The sequence below is a fragment of the Bombus pascuorum genome, chromosome 7, assembly GCF_905332965.1.
Source record: "Bombus pascuorum chromosome 7, iyBomPasc1.1, whole genome shotgun sequence".
In the NCBI taxonomy this organism is placed as follows: domain Eukaryota; kingdom Metazoa; phylum Arthropoda; class Insecta; order Hymenoptera; family Apidae; genus Bombus; species Bombus pascuorum.
This window is the reverse complement of record NC_083494.1, coordinates 2,588,647-2,606,610: the sequence shown is the minus strand read 5'-3', so window position 1 is coordinate 2,606,610 and position 17,964 is coordinate 2,588,647. Positions and strand designations below refer to the sequence as shown.

The following is a 17,964-nucleotide window of genomic DNA, read 5'->3' as shown; positions in this document are numbered from 1 at the left end:
TTGTTGTACGAAACCAACAGAGTGACGGTTCATTTTAGAAGGTTTACATACTATGGGTTTGGCTTCAATGGAAAAGGTGTCGACGGGGTTGTTGCCACAGCTCAGGTCAGAAATGGCCATACTGTTGCTGTTTTCTGACACAGGAACATTCTACGTTGCCGTTTCGATGGCCTGCAAGATGTTCCTTAGACCCCATTGGTTTTTTTATAATTTATGGCTCGGTGACACCATCAAAGCCGAATTTCTTCGTTGGTTCCTAGCTTCCTTATTGCTTCATCATATCCTATCCTACGTAACTACGACAATTCTGAAGAACAAAGTCGTTGTTCATAAAAGATATAACTTAGAAAACACGAAGTTGGCACCCCGCTGGGGGTAGCCACCCACATGCTATATTTATTTTTATTTTATTTTTTTATTACCAATGAGATATAACACTTTACCAAATGTCCTTCAGGACAAATTGTAAAAAAAAATAAACTATAAAAAAAAGTCGTTGTATTTCGAGATTTACGTAACATCTCCTTAAAACACATCTTATCAAAATTATCAAGCGTCTCGACATCGCCTGGAACGACAGTTTCTGAATATTCGCGTAAGAGGATTTGGTGGATCAAAGCGAGCGAATTAAGTGAATCGCCTTGTACCTCGAGTTTCTATACCCGCCATCAAATCCTCAATTTCTTCGTCAATTCCTGGCTTCCTTATTGCTTCGTAATATTCTGTCGCAAGTAACTGCAGTAATTGAAGAGTGTTTGTAAAAAACACTGTAAATGGGAGGAAGTAAGTTTCCAGGAAAAAGGAAATCTTATGCTTTGTAGCTCAAATTGAAGGGAAAGAAAAGTGTGTCTGTAGAAAAGCGTCAGTTCTTAGTTGCAGACAATACTCGATGACCCATTCGTTTGGCCAGACGACATAGACAGCAGCAATTGACAGAAGCAAGAAACAATTGACTAATGCTTATTGGTACTTATACTTTTTTCTATAGAGACAACATCGTCATACCATCTTCTAACATTATTAATAACTACGATATTCAAAAGGGGAAATTGTACTTGAATTCCACGCTACAATATTCTCATTGCTACGTGGAACATTTCCCAATAAAAGATCAAAGTTTCTCAATTTTGGCACCTACAGTGTTTTCAGCGAGCACTGCTCAATTATAAATAAAGTGCTCCAAAAATCGAATAAGTGTAACTACAAATTGTGCAAATAAAATGTAAACGGAAGACGTAGATAAAAATCGAACCGGATATCGTCTTCAACGATAGTGTACGAATATTCGCACGGAAGAATTTATCAAATTCAGAAATGATCGAATTAGATGAATCAGTCGATACCTAGAGAGTTTCTATACCGTGTCATTAAATCCCCAATTTCTTCGCCAACGCCTAGCTTCTTCCTGATTCCTCCGTATAAGGAAGGTTTCGAAGCAGCCCGCTGGAAGCTTACACGGCGTCTGAAAACGCGGCAGCGGATAATTGTGCCAATTAAATGTTAATCGAGCCGCGTGACGCGAATGTTAATGTCGTTCGGTTCGAACCATCATATTCGTTTGCGTTGCGTGGCGACGCGTTTGTTTTTCAGCCAGTGGCGAAGAGGAAAAACTGTTGGAACGGCGCCAAAATGCGAGAGAAGCCATCGAAATTCGTCGACCCTCTGCCTTCACCTGTCGAACGTTCCCGATCGACTCGTGTCGAATCTGGCGCCTCCGCTTCGAGGAAACGTCTATCCAGGACGGAGGATCGCCAGATGAGAAAACGAAGGCAGCGTGATCCGCGCGTACTCGCCGATTACGTAAGCTCCTTGCCGACTCTATTTGCGGAACGGTCGTCTGTTCGAAGGTGAGAGGTACGCCGACCTTCTCCGCAGACAATGTCCCACTAGTCAGCCGCTAGAGAAGCTAAGCTGTTTGTCGGGGATCGAACAGAGACGGCCAGGGCCGAGGTACCGTTCGATTTTCGAACGATGACCACTCGCCTCTTCATCGTTGGGATTAACACGTTGACGACCGCTAAAACTTCGCTGCGACTTACTCTGTCTCTTTTTGGCGATTTCACCTACGCGCGATAAATACACTCGACTGCTGACGATGAAACGTTAAGAAACTTTGAACGATCGCTTGCAAATTACGGTATATTTTTTATCTTTTAGTACATTTTGGAACACGCAATCAGAAATGGTAAGAAGAGATGACAATCCATACATGAAATTGCAATATACTTCTTTTTGATTGCATAGTCGAGCGAGATTACGATTAACGTTGAACCGGATGAACGAAATAGAAGCTGAGACGAGAGTTAAGAAACACAAGTTCTTTGCTCGAGTTATGCAACACGACGGTCTTAGTGCGGAAACTTGTAACAAAAGCTAGAAAAGTAGAGAATAATCGAGTGAGATGTTGGTAATTCTTGGGTTTCATGACTGCATCTTAATATCTGCTACTGAATATTCAGTTAATCGAACACAAGACACAGTCGATATTTCACATTATATTTTTTGGAATTTTTCAGTTTAATTCCTTTTTACATATTTGTAAAAGATTGACTTCCCAGTTGACGTCTGAGATAATCCCACAGATGTTCAAGCGACTTCAAGTCAGGAGATTGAGTCGATCGGTCGATTAGATCAATATTCTGTTGCAAAAGAAATTCAGTCGTAGTTATGCGAGTTTTGGAGATAGAAATGATTCGAGGAATTAGACCATAATCCCAGTTTCGCCTCTGATTATTATGTGTATCGTGCCTCGTCATCTAAAAAGTAAACAAGTTTCGGAATGATTCTTTTTATTACGAACCTCCAGCTCCAGAATTTATTCGTTCAATTTTACGGCTTTTACGTGTTCGATCAAAGTCGTAGAAAACTCTGTAAGTGGGAAACAAGTGAAACAAGTTTTTCAGGAGAAAAAGAAACCTCGTGCATGAGCGTAATCCAAAGTCCATGAAAAGAAAAGTGTGTCTAGAAAATAGTAAATTTCTTCGTGCCATTTCTTGCGATTAGCTATAAAGAAAACTCAATGTTGCGTTCGTTTAAATGCCTCATACAGAAGCCAAGAAACGATTAGCTAATGTTTATGGCTGCTTACATCTTCTTCCAAAGAGGCAACGTTGTGACACCACATTCTATCGCTATCAACAATTATTCAGAGAGGGAAATCGCGCTTCAATTCTACGCTACAGCATTTTCTAACGAAGAATCAACATTTTTCTATCTTCGCACTTATAGTGTCTTTTACAAGCACTCTTCAATTATCCTACCAAACCAAATAGTGGCAAATAGTGGCAAATAGTGGCAAAGTCAGTAACATTCGAAGGCGACAAATATTATACTTATGTATAAAATTATTTTTTTTCCTTTACACATTTTATATTATATTTTATTACATTTATTATTATTCTCGAGTCTTTACAATTTGCCCAGGCATTCGGTAAAGTGGTTTAACGATGCTGTGATCGTAGCACGAACACGTTTATCCCACCGGAGAAATAATAGTCGTCGGTGTAATAATTTTACGGAAATTTATTTATGTTTCAGGGAAATTGCCATGGAATTTACAGATAAAAATCAGAATAAAAAATCAAACGAGTGTTTTCTTCGCAGTGTCCTGGATCAGACGTGCAGAGCAGTGGCTTGGCTATAACATCGAGACGACGATGATCCAATCTGGTATAATGTTATCTAAAGAACGATTAAGAAATGACTTAAGTGTCTGACAATGAGATTTCTCGTTTTCGTTTGCTAACGTGTGTCGTATGGAAAGGAAAGTCCTCGTTATCGATCAGCAAAATGCGAAGAACAGGTCGTTGCGACGAACCACGTCGAATGGATGTTTCGTTTTTAACTCGTTTATGCGACAGAATCGAATAGTGTTCGTTTGAACGAGCTAGCTTGGCAACCAAGTACGTTCAATTGAATTCAATGAAAGATCGTCTCGAGAGAGCTTGTATGGTTGCGTATGGTTTGCCGTTCGTGATGCGTGCAACACCAACAGAGTTTGTGCTCTTCGCCATCTTTCGCTGTGAAAATATACGACCACGTATTATCTTGAAGGGAATCTTTTTCGAAAGTGAAAGAGAATTACAATTGTTGCAATTTTCTCTGCCTACGTATCACATTGCGATATTTTACAGCAAACATTCTGATCGAAAGCATCGGTTCATTGGACGATGTTAATCGATTTAAATTAGGTCTGGCAAGAGGAGCTCATTGCATCAAAGCAACGTACTTTTTCGCTACTCGATAAGAATTTTCCATATTTTTGTGCAATGTTACAATGTAATTTTTAGAATTTAAAGGTCGGTACACAAGCGTGAAATTCTGCAAGTCAGAAATTACAAATTAACGACGTCGATAAATTACGTTAATGATATACAAGCAAATTGTACAAATTCAATTAATTGTCTCGCTTGACGTAAAATTGTAAAAAACTGCCTATGCAACAAAAGTCTGCAAATGATTGTCGAGAAGGAATTTTATTCATAACTCTTCCTTACGATTGATATTGAATTTAAACAATTTTTAAAACAAATTCCGGTACCAGAGTACAAGTATAATGAACAGGATTTAATTTTCCGATCTAGTTCCAAGTCATCTTCAAGGGCGATTCAATTCAATTGGATGACGCCAAACTTGATTAAATTAAAATTGGATATCACATGCGATTAACTTACGGTATTATCTCGAGCTATGTGCGAGACATGGCCTATCCTCGATTCACTTCCACAACATATTCTATTGTGTGGACGAGTGAAACTGGAACATTTATCGAGGGCTTTTTTTAATTATTTGCAAACGATTATACACTTTAAATATCCGAAATTTACTATGAAACTATTTTGTCGTGGTTCTAATTGTTATATATTATCGATGAGATATATAATTTGTCAACAATAGATAACTTACAAAAATGTACGTATCTTATAGTAATAACGCGTTTGTACAAATAAAATTATTTGCCATAATAAACTATTCCTATTCTTCAATTATTCGTATTAAAAACCGTTTAAAAATATCCGACTTTATACTAAAATATCATTGTGCTTTTTCTTTGCATATTACATATGTGAACTGTTGAAGTATTATAATCTGAACTAATATAAAATACTTTCGTAAAAAAGATTTGCCATAATAAATTATTCTTGTCCTTCAATTATTCGTATTAAAAATCGTTTAAAAATATCCCACGTTATATTAAAATTTCATTGTGCTTTTTCTTTGCATATTACATATGTAAACTGTTGAAGTATTATAATCTGAACTAATATAGGATACTTCCGTAAAAAAGATTATTTACCACGACAAATTATTCTTATCCTTTCCTCCACTTAAAAATATCTAACATTATACTAAAATTTCATTCTATTTTTATTTATATATTATATGTACTGTTGTATTATCAGGAGTATTTATTATTTTATTTATTATTTATTTATTATCATTATGTAGTATTATTAGACTTGTACACTATGTACTACGTTGAAAAACATTTAAATGTAAAATGTATGACTGAAGGATTAAACGATAGATAATAGTATTATTAATATTTCACTCTTTGTATATTTTACACTGTTTATGTCGTATTCAATAGATAAGAAATATTTATTGAAATTTCATATTTAAATTTCAAACTGATTTAGATAAAGACCGAAAAGGAAGTCGTGCAGGATTCACTGTAACGATAGAAAACAAGTAGATTAATACTCTGAATCGTAGCTCTAACGTAGCTAACCCTGGGTTAGGCTTGGCTAAAACTACTTAACGTGTGTAACCGTTATCCAGCATATTGAGCAATGGCCAAGGAAACGTGAGCTCTCTGCAGGAATTCTCGTGATTCCTTCGTGTTCTACAAAGTCACCTATTAATCAAACCGTACATTTTATTGGCTTTCGTAAACGAACCATTACATTTCTCACAGGAAAGACAATATATATTTCGATATTTTAACAAAAATTGGCTGTTTATTGAATTGTACGAAGATTTAAAAATTTACGAAAATTTATGAAATATGAAAAATTTTTATTTTAGATTATCGCGATAATGTAATGTATACACCGTGGTGAATATAAAATAGTACAAGTAAAACTGTATTTTCTAGTTTAATTAGTACGTTTAAAATCGCATTAACTGCAAGGTTACTTAATGGCGCCATAGGAGAATATGCTACGCGCGAAGCGTTAACGTTTCACTAATTTGTCGGGCAATTTCGTTTCTTTAATAAACATGAACGAACCGTGGATTTTGCTGTTTAATAAATTATATTTCGGGCAATTGAAGATCAAACGATTCATTGTTAGACAACAAATTCTATTATTCGCAGTAGGTTCTTGTTCTTGTAACTCGTATGAAATTTCTAAATTAATATTATTATATTTGTTAGATATTGCGCGTTATATCGCGAAATAAAGTATATGCAAAAATATTTACGACATTTATAATCTCATCTCAAACTGCCAGACTTTTTGTACCCGCTTCACATGCTATTTATCGTATGCTAATTATCACACGATAATTTCGAAAAGATGCGTCAATATTAAAAAATCGACGAATAAAAACAAATTGAAAAAAAACAGGAAAGAATGAAAGTGATCGGTATTAAAGGAAAATTACGTACCACCGGCATAGTTAAATTAAATAAAATTAACTACGGTACTATTAATTCGATATAGCAATGTTATAGTACGAATAATATTCTATAACGATTATTATAATTAAATATAATCTAATTATACGTCTACATAACATAACGTAATTATATTTATATAATCTGATAATTGAATATATTTTACAATATTCCGTAATTCTATAATTATAAATATCGTTTCCGATTAATAAAATAAAACGTAGAAACAATATATTTTACGCGATTAAATTTATTAATTTATGGGGGACGATCGTTCTCGAAAAATATGTAATGATCGAACTATTGTATTTATAAACGAACTGAATGCACGATAATAACTGTCTTTGAGCAAACAGATAGACTGCTAAATTTGTGTTATTAAATTTATCGCGAATCCCTATGAATCATCATCCATATCTGTTCCGAAATAAAAGATAAGCCGGTGACCTCTACTTTGTGCAAAAAGGAATTGTTTGTCGCAATGACTAGTTGATATTTGGAGAATATTTTTTCCATTCTTTTTTTCCCACAAGGGGAAAGTAAAATTCTAGCTTGGACAATGTACTATGTAAGAAGTAGACGTATTTAACACGGTATATCAGAAATCGATATAATAAGTGAGCAAGATGTTGCATAATAAATCTTGAACGTAGAAAATAATTTCTTCCACTGTGAAAATGAGTGTATAATAAAACATAACATATTTAAAAACAGAGTATATGTACAATGAATGAGACATAACAAAGTTCAATACATTTACATCTTATTATATATTTTTATTATATTTTCGTAATTAAAATGCGTTACATTTTATTAAATACAACACGGGATCATTTTTTTTGTTATAAACAGTGTCCTACTATATTTTTACTGTACTTGTTTCTATAATTGTGCTTGAGTATACTACGCTATAATCGTATTGAATAATGGAGAAACTTCAATGTAATTAATTGAAAATTACGAATTAAATTACATTGCCTTTGGCTGGAAAAAAGTACAAATTTCTTTATTCCTTGCATTTCTTATATATCTGCATTTGCAAGTCAAATAATACGTTCTATCTAAAATTCATTTAAAAAAAGATTAGAGGCTATGGATATAAAGCGATAGGAGCAATTACGTTTAAAAAGAATAAAGTATACTTTGTTAAGAATCTGGGAAATCGGTCGCTGCAAACGATTTCTCCGAACAAAGCCTACCCTCCTATAAAATGAAAGGACCTGTTTTGTATGTATTACGTATGTATGTACTTAGCACAGTATTATCAGGAATCGATATAATCGATATAACGAGCCTCGAAACGAACATTTATAAAATCGACATGGTTGTGAGAAAGGTCAGCAGATAGTTAAATATGTATACAATGACTGCAAATATAATATCTGCACACCACTGCATTTATTATTGCATTTGCATGCAACATTGTTCTATAATCGATTTCTTATTTGGAATTAATTATATAGAACCCAAATTACTAGTTAGATTCGACTGTAATAAATTCCGTATCACTCTGCAGTACTTTCATGCGATTACAAAAATTAACATCGTGAAAATAAAATGTAGAATCTAGTAAAAAAAAAAAAAAGAGAAGATGCTTCGTTGGAAGACAATGTGTATGCACAAGTCTCTCTGTTTCCACTGCATTACGTGGAAGATGCAGAGCATAAGCTGAGATAGCAAGCTACGTTATCGACAACTGCATCCATAATAAACCTTTATATGTTACGTTAGAAGATAAGAAGACAACGAGATAAAAGTTTTAATCCATCGAACTCTCTTATCGAAATATGCCATCTATAATGAGTCATACGTGAACGTTGGCGGGGAACTACAAAAGCCAAATTTGGTTATTAGGCGGTGGAAGAAGCTACTTGTAGATGATGTTATCACGTCACTCGACGATAAAAATAATCTCTCTTAAGTGTTCGCGGAAAAAAACACGTAAATATAAAATTGTACACTAGGTAGAATATCTAGAAAGGAAAGCGAAAATGGAAGCCTTCTGGGAAGGCAGAAATGCTAGGCAATGCGATTGCCAAATTCGAAGGCGATGGGCAAACGGCTGGATAGATCAGAAGACAATCTTCTTGATAGTTTTTTTTTTATTTTTATTTTGGTTTTTTTACAATTTGTCCTGAAGGACATTTGGTAAAGTGTTATATCTTATTGGCGAGAAAAAAAAATAAAATAAAAATAAATAAAGCATGTGGGTGGCTACCCCCAGTGGGGTGCCAGCTTCGTTTTTTCTAAGTTATATCTTTTATGATCTTGATAGTGATGATGGATAACAAGCATATCAATTTATTTATTCGTTTAGTTTAGACTTTGTTCAAGGAGACTAAGAGGAACGAGCGGTGTGAAATTTGAACCAAATGACCGAGCCAGACTTGGTTGTATAACGAAGAATCTGGCAGTTTGTAAAAGACTACCGAGCAAGCTAATTGCCATTAACTGAGAAATATTAGCTTCTGACAATTTCCATCAACACAGATTGACAAATAAGACGAAGCAGCTGACTAACGCGATTTAACCCATTATCTAACAACAATTTGTGTAGCGATATCTCTAACAGAAGTTGAACTTACGTACATAATAAATTAGATTTTGTTTGCGTCACTGGATGATAGAATTATGTTAACAAGTGAATCACTAAATGATAGAATTATGTGAACAAGTAACCTTCCGATTGCCATTTCATCATATTGATCTAACAGTTCTGTTTACAAATTCAGTGATCTTCCACTATATAAGCGCACGTAATACCAACGATTTGAAATGAAGCAGCATACAAATTTTAGAAACTAGAAGAAATTGTTCTATAAAGTTCGCTTTCGGTTTATATCGTATCGTGATATTCTTAAGTTTGTCCTACTACCTACCTATATACCTATTTTAGAGAGACACAATTTTTGTCCGGCTTGGTCGACGCGTGTCCCGTTAGCCAGTTAGCATGTGTTACACCAGGCAGAGACGAAATATAAACCCGTTTACGTTAAAAGCTGACCCGCATATGCAATGACTCTCTTCACTCTTCCACGTTAATTTGTCTTCACATGGTCAACATTGAAACAAGTTTTTATTCAATTACACGCTACGTTCTATGCGTCTACAATTATTCGAATTATTATACAATTGATGTTATCGTATATGTACGATCTTGTACTTTAAAGATAAGATTAAATCGAAAAATTATGCTCATACTACTTTGTACATTATATTGCAATGTTATGTGTATTATATCGTATTATAGCAACGTGACGTAATTGACAATTATTTTTATTTCATAATCTCTATATCTATTAATAATAGAAATATCGTTGTGTTCAGAATCCGAGATTTTTCAGAGTCTTCTCTTTTTTGTAGGGACAGTGCAAGCATTTAACGTGCAATTTAAAAATAATTGTAATAATAATATAATAAGCAATGTGATGACATTGACAATTATTTTTATTTCATAATTTCTATGTCTATTCATAATATTAATAATATATTAATAATAATATATAATATTATATAATATAATACATATTAATATAATATAATAGTATATTAATAATAGAATATCACTCTGTTCAGAATTCGTGATTTTTCAAAATCTTCTCCTTTTTGTAGGGACAGTGTAAGCATTTAACGTGCAATTTAAAAATAATTGTAATAATAATATAATAAAAAATATGTTATCGCATATCGACAATCTTATGGTTAAAGATACAGTCAAATCGGAAGATTATACTGATGATATTTTGTATATTATCTCGTATCACAGCAATGTGATGACATTGACAATTATTTTTATTTCATAATCTCTATGTCTATTAATAATAGAATATCACTCTGTTTAGAATCCGAGATTTTTCAGAATCTTCTCTTTTTTGTAGGAACAGTATTTTTTTTTTTACTTTATTATTTAATTTGTACTTTACAATTTGTCCAGCTGGACATTTGGTAAATTTTTCTAGCTTAATTGCTAAATAACATGTGGATGGCTGCCCCCAGTGGGATCTTCGAGTTTGACTATTTTATTTCTTCAGTAAGGTCAGTGGGGTGTCTTCTTTTTGGTTTTCCTTCTATGAGAATTTTGCTCGCTTTAACAGCCAGCTGAAGAATAAGTATTTAACGTACAACTTGAAAATACTTGTACTTTCGAAATATATAATCGTTTTTGTCGTACTTTGATCGCGCTTTCGGTACAATTATTGCAGTTCAATTAGAAAAGGAAATAAGAAGGAAACATTCAATGACATTCCACTTAATTATTTACTACCAGCAATGTTTTAGCCTTGAGTATAACAAAGTGATTAAAAAAAAACCAGCTGTAATCATTATGTTTATTACGATCCTACAAAAAGACAAATCGACAAAAACGAAGCTTCCAATGCACCTTGGTTATCCGTTTAATTACTCGAACGAGATGCATCTGAAGGAAAATATACACAAGCGTGTAATTATTGTTTCTTTATGCTGTAACTGTATTAACAAAATCAATCTTTTTCTGACGACATGATGTTAATTTCACACGGCACGTAACGCGCTACGACGATATACGTAGTTGCAAGTAAATTTGAAAAATCACGTAACCAGTAACGAAACACGAATAACAAATAACAGGAAAAAAATATAGGGAACAAGGTAATAGTACGCGGAAAATAATAAATGAAATAGAAAAATCTATAATTCGCGTGTGTTTCTCGAGTTCAGTTTGCGAATGGAAATTTCGACTAAACGGTCTGCTGTTTCCTCTATAAATAGAAATGCTTTCGCTGTAAACGAACGAAAGCGAAAATACCGAAGACAGTCGAAGCTTTTTCTGCTTCCGCTTTGGCACCAGTTCAAGGTGATTTTTTGCAACTTTTTGCGAGACGCTGACTTTTACGATGCAGCTTTTCAACTGTGACGGGACTCAGCCAGCGCAACAATGTTCATCGGATAGTGGCATGTCTGTTCGAGCGAACTTATCGTTTCCAAAATAGATGGTCCTCTCCTAAATTTATTAATAGACGAGCAAGACGACGCGAATCTCTCGTTGCACCGCTATTATTGTGCCATGATGCCCCCATTTCGCCATTTCGTACGTGCTTATGCACTCGGATAGAATCGTTGTTTCAGATGCAAAATGTAAAGCGGCAGTCTCTGACTAACGCGACGATATTTTACCGCACACAGTTTTCGCGGATGGATTTTCAATTCTGGTTCTCTGTGGTTATACACAGGCACACGAAGTGATCCCATCTGATTCGATTTTTATTTGGTAGAATTTTTACAATCATTTCTCATTGAGAATTATAAGCAAATTATTTTGGCGTGGTACTGTCACTTGGATTTTAAGTGTTTATAGTATGTTTGATTCTAGTTGAATCTGATGCTTAAATCTAAAGGGTAATGTCTTTTTAGTCTGCAGATCTGATCCGTCGTGTCAAGTAATTGGCTAGCTAATGGGTTTCGGTGGTCATTAACTCTTATGTTATATCTGTTACTGAATTTGGATATTTCTTCTTTAATTGTGGGTATCTTAAGGTCGCGATGTATCGTTTCGTTGCTAACATACCAAGCTGCATCTATTAAGGATCTTAGAGTTTTTGATTGGAATCGTTGGGGAATTACTATGTTGGAATTACTCGCTGTTCCCCAGAGTTGGATCCCATAGGTCCAAACAGATTTTAATATGGCTTTATATAACATTATGTCACTCTGCACGTTTAAGTTGCAGCGTCTGCCAATGAGCCAGTAGAAGCTTTTTAGTTTTGATTTCAGTTGTTTGGATTTATCTACGATGTACCGGTTCCATGTCATTCTTCTGTCAAGAATCATGCCCAGATATCTGTATCTTTGTTCGGAATTGGAATATTATTTATGGTCACCCGTAGGCAGGATTGTTTTCGTATTGTATCGCATTGTATTAAGATAGTTCTGAAATTTAGAATAATTATAATTACACCCAAGTTTCTCTGCTAGAAATTGTTTTCACGCTAAATGAATAGCCGAGCAGTAAATCTGGACAATAAAAAGAGCTTGGCAAAAATATTCGGTCGATTGTGGACTAGATCCTCTTACGAATATATATTGTACGTGTCACACGAGGCATTTTGAAACTCCATTAGCGCTGTTACGAGACTCGAATATCGTGGTTAAGTTGGTCAAGTTTGAAGTGGATCCGAAAATATATCTAGAAAATGACGAATCGATGTTGTATACTTCGTGATCTAGTTTCTGTAAGCGTACAACACGCGAAAATTGAAATTAGAAGATTATATATGTTTTGAACCATAAAGTTTATTTATCAAATTCGTAAACACATACTTATTCTAAAGATAGCATGTTAGACAATCATTAAGTGCTTTAATTTGTATTATACACGCAGCCGTGCGCGCGCACACACACATACAATCTTAAAATAACGTAAATCAATACAATTTCTAGAGATTAACATTAGTAAAAATCTTTCAAAGAGTAGATTTTAGTTATTCTTCAACATAGAAATGATAATAGAGAAAGAAAGTGAGACGTAACGAGGTGGTTTTGTGCACGTGTTTTCTTGTTTAAAAGAGAATTGAAACTTGAGCTTCTGAAAGCAAGTTAAGAAACATGAGACACGAAAGTAAGGAAATGATGAATATAAAAATAAGAGAACGTGTAATGCATTTTTATGTATTTACGTATGAAATAAATCTTCGTTAAGATTTCAGAAGCGCACGAAAGGAATAAGTGAGAGGTTTGCAATTAAATCTGACAATAAGAAACAGACAAAACAGAGGCAATCTAATTACTCTTAAATACTCTAAGCACATAATCTACACAGCCAATCTGTCTTGTGGAGACTAATTAAAAGACACCCAAACGAATTAACAGTCCGGCGATAAAAACGCTATGAACTGTTAGGAAAATACTTACGTTGTATTGGCATAATTAAGTCACATAAAATTGTTGAATGTTTCCAGAACAAATTGCAATTAAAACAACGAGAAAAAAGGTAGAGAAATATTTTGTATAGAAAAGAAGCAATAAAAATCAAGGAAGCCGTAACGATATTCTACTATCATATTTACATTATCAAATTATATAAGAGCAAGCACGATTAGAAGCTTCCTAAACCAAAGCGAGACGGAATTTATGCAACGTGAGGAACAAGTAAACTCGAATGGCCGGATAAAAAATGACCCATTTCTCACTTGGCACGAAAAAAAATCACGAGAAGAGCAATCGTGACTCGTGTGTTGAGAGCAGCGGCAACAGCAACAGCTCTTAACGAAAGTGAGGCCCTTCCACGTGTCAGGCCTTCAACCTAAGCGTTTTTCTAGAGCCGGTACAGCGAGGGGGGCCGAAGAAGCCACCAGGAAACAGCGAGCCGGAATGTTGGCGCGAGGTTCGGACATCAACCTCGGTCAGACATCCGAAGGTTTAAACGACTGATCTATTGGTCATTTATGGGCCTTAATTTGTAATAATCAGACTGCGAGTTTTTATCCAAACTCTTCTTCTTAGGGAAGATAAATAAATAGAAGATAGAATTTACATTTTGTTCAATTAGTAGATATTGTAACAAGTGCTTTGGCTGTTTTGTTATAGTATTTGTTGATTTTTGTATTGTTATGAAAGTAAATGGATAGAAAATAGAATTTGGATTTCGTTTAGCTGCTGGATATCGTAACAAGTACTATACTTTGAGTATTTCATTAGAATGTTCATTGAGTGCTCATAGTTTTTGTATTCTTATGAAGATAAATAAATAGAGCATAGACTGTGGGTTTCGTAACAAGTACTATACTCTGAGTATTTCATTAGAATGTTCATTGAGTGCTCATAGTTTTTGTATTCTTATGAAGGTAAATAAATAGAGCATAGACTGTGGGTTTCGTAACAAGTACTATACTTTGAGTATATCATTAGAATGTTCATTGAGTGTTCGTAATTTTTGTATTTTTATAAAGGTAAATAAATACAACATAAATCGTGGATTTCGTAACAAGTACTATACTTTGAGTATTTCATTAGAATGTTCATTGAGTGCTCGTAGTTTTTGTATTCTTATGAAGGTAAATAAATAGAAGATAGAACTTGGGTTTCGTAACAAGTACTATACTTTGAGTATTTCATTAGAATGTTCATTGAGTGCTCGTAGTTTTTGTATTCTTATGAAAGTAAATAAATAGAACATAGAACTTGCATTTTGTTTAACTACTGGATATGGTAAACGATACTATGCTTTGAGTATTTCATTAGAGTAGAGCCTTTCTTATCGGATTATCCTAATATTATTGTTATTTATTACTGTTTATTTAATTTCGACCTTAGCGGTCTAAAAATGGATTGTTTACTTATAATTACTTTCATACATCCTTTCATATTTATCATATCTATCTTGCTATCGCTCCTTAGTTGTCTAATTGTCCATTTACTCAACCTATTCTACTTTATTTTTACCTTATTACTACTTAACACTATCGTTGGACTCCTCTGTGCTTTTTAAATTCCTTAGCCAATTTCTTCACAGTATCTTTCATCCTTCACTTTCTCCAGTCTGTCTCGCGGTCTATTTACTTCCCTACATTCTTTATAGTAATGTGTCACAGTTTCCTCCCCCTTTTCACACGGCCTACAATTTCTTTCGTCTTATTTTAGCCGCTTCTGAATACTCTAACTTACCCAAACATAATATTTCCCAGCAACGAATACCTTTTTCCATTTCAAATATGCGTATATTTTATCAGCGTTTTTGTGCAACACATTCCTTCCTCTGTTTATGTTACTGCTATAATTATTACAATTGTTGCTAATTATTAAAAAGAATTAAAATATTATTATATAAAGAAATTAAATAAAATTAAAATATTAATACGACACGATTAAAAACTTGAAAGCGGTGTAATTGCAACAGAATCAACAAAGATACACGGCGTTGCAAAAGCTACGATCATAGTCATTAGATAACACGATACTGAGAATCATCCAAAGTACGTAGATTCGTCAGAAGCTGGCTACAAGATAGAAAAATCTTAAATATACTGACGCGATGAAATGATTTCGTCTGGATAAAGACACCGATAATTGCGATTTTACACAAACGAAAAAATAATAATTTTCATATCGAAGCATTCGTGACATTCGAGAAAGATCATCGAAGAATGTAGTTCCATGCAATTGTTGTTTACGTTGAGAGAATTACGTGACTTAGCAGTCAAACTTATATGGCACCCATAAATATTTAAGGTAGCTGTCAATTAATCTTAATCTGTATTTGAATAAATGAGATTTCCTATCGGAAAAGTGACTGTTCTGCTATGTCAAGATTTCATTATCTCAATTATTTTGTCTCCCTATTTAATAAGAGCAGGGCCGGCGTGACATCTTGCGGGGCCTGAATACACATTGAAATTCTACACTTAAATTTTACAACGAGGAATTATTTATTTACAAATGCTGTTAAATATTATATATTTTTTATCAGCAATTTTTTTAAACAAATCCAAGTAATATTTTTTCGCATGTATAATTTGCTTTCTAGGGGCAAAAAATTCAATAAAAATAGAAAATCTGTAAATACGTATGACTTTTGCAAAAAACTATTGATGTAGTTTAATTTCTCTAAAAAATACATTTCTCTGAAGGCGCCTCGATTTTTTTTATCTAAAGTAGTTTCCAGGATATGAGAGACTTTACGGAGTTACGGAAATTTCATGATTTTTCTCACTCCTTTAAACTGAATCATCGATACTAAAAAAATGTCTTGCATCTGTTAATGGTATCACGATTCAGTTAAAAGTTAATCAAAATCGGTGTTTTTTAATTGGATAATTTTCGTAGACCGCGGGGCCTCCCAAAACGCGAAGAACCTTGGGGGAACGAAGGGCCTTGCGCCGGCCCTGAGTAAAAGACTCTTATCCAAGGCTGTCTATTTATTTATTTATTAATACCTCGTTTTTTCTTTTCGACCGGCTCTGCTTTTTGGATATTTTATATACAAATGAATTCTTTATTTCTACCTGCTTATTTACTCTGCAAGATATATAGATACCATAACCGTGAAACTTACACAAGCACGAGGACACATATACGATATTTCATATATTTTTGCACATTGGATACACTGTACGCATTTTCATCAGCTTTGCATAAAAGCACAAATATCCACAGTCTGATAACATCGAATATCACGTGGAATTTTACATGTATTAGTTTGTCCGAAAATTTGTCAGCTGCGGTGTCCGAGCGGTTAAGGAGATGGACTTGAAATCCATTGGGTTCTACCCGCACAGGTTCGAATCCTGTCCGCAGCGAAAATTTTTTATACTTGCTTCGGCAGTACATTTACTAAAATTAGAACGATATAGAGAAGATTAGCATGGCTCCTGCGCAAGGATGACACGCAAAATTGTAAAGCGTTCCACATTTTTGCCGATCCACAGCCACCCTCAATCGGACGTGACTAGCAGAGGGATGACGTCAGGAGCAATGGCCCCCACTGGTGTCAATACATTAGGATCGACTCGACTAAGAGATCGCGGGAATGCATCGACAGTAATTCGCAAAGAACGGGATCACGGATCATTCCTATCATACGCGCAGGCAGAGCATCGTGGAGTATTAGTCGGTAAGAGTCCGACACTGCTCTGCTGCTGCTCGCAGTGGCGGAGCGTCCATGAGGATTTCTCTACGTGAAAAAAGTTTGTCCGAAAAGTTTTTTTCGTTGTATAAGGTGATAATAGATGAACAACAATTTATATTTCTATTATTATGTTCGTGCATAATTCAATAAACTAATATGAAACAAAGAACATTGTGCGTCTATTATTTACTTATAAAACGAAAGAAACATTTCGGACAACCCAATACATCACGCTTTTTAGATTGTGTTTAGTACGTCGAATCTGTCGCTGATAATTTTGAAGAAGAATATGCATCGATGCGAATGAAATTGAGAAAAGCAAGAGACGTAATAGGTGGGTTGAGAAGAGAATGTCGAAAGGAGAACGATCGACGCGCAATGACCGTGGGTCGTAAATGACACGATCGTGCTTAGTTTGGAACGTTCAATGTCCAATGTGTGGTATTGATACGTGCATTTACTATAAAATTAAATATTTGTTTTTTTAAATTTACGTCGTATTTTGTTAATATATTTTTTTCATCCAACGCAGTACCTGTTACAAAGATATATTATCATTAAAAATTATAAAGATATATTGTACGATATTACACGTATATGATTTATTTAAATAAAAATGACCTTTTTACGAGGCGTACGGAGATTAACTGTATATTTTTTTCTAATTATATTATAATCACATTGTAGCTGTAAATGCTATAATAGCTTTCATTCCACAAAGTATTGTGCCGTGGTATATTTT

At 34.3% G+C, this 17,964-nt stretch overlaps 1 protein-coding gene and 2 non-coding genes across 6 annotated transcripts in view; 2 read left to right on the top strand and 1 right to left on the bottom strand.

Annotated features, from left to right (window-relative positions):
- LOC132908999 (amphiphysin) overlaps positions 1–17,964 on the bottom strand; it is a 139,120-nt gene that overhangs the window by 49,083 nt on the left and 72,073 nt on the right. The window lies entirely within an intron of this gene.
- Trnas-uga (transfer RNA serine (anticodon UGA)) lies at positions 16,812–16,893 on the top strand. The gene has a single exon. It is a non-coding gene; the product is annotated as a tRNA-Ser (tRNA).
- LOC132909412 (U6 spliceosomal RNA) lies at positions 16,904–17,010 on the top strand. The gene has a single exon (XR_009658540.1). It is a non-coding gene; the product is annotated as a U6 spliceosomal RNA (small nuclear RNA).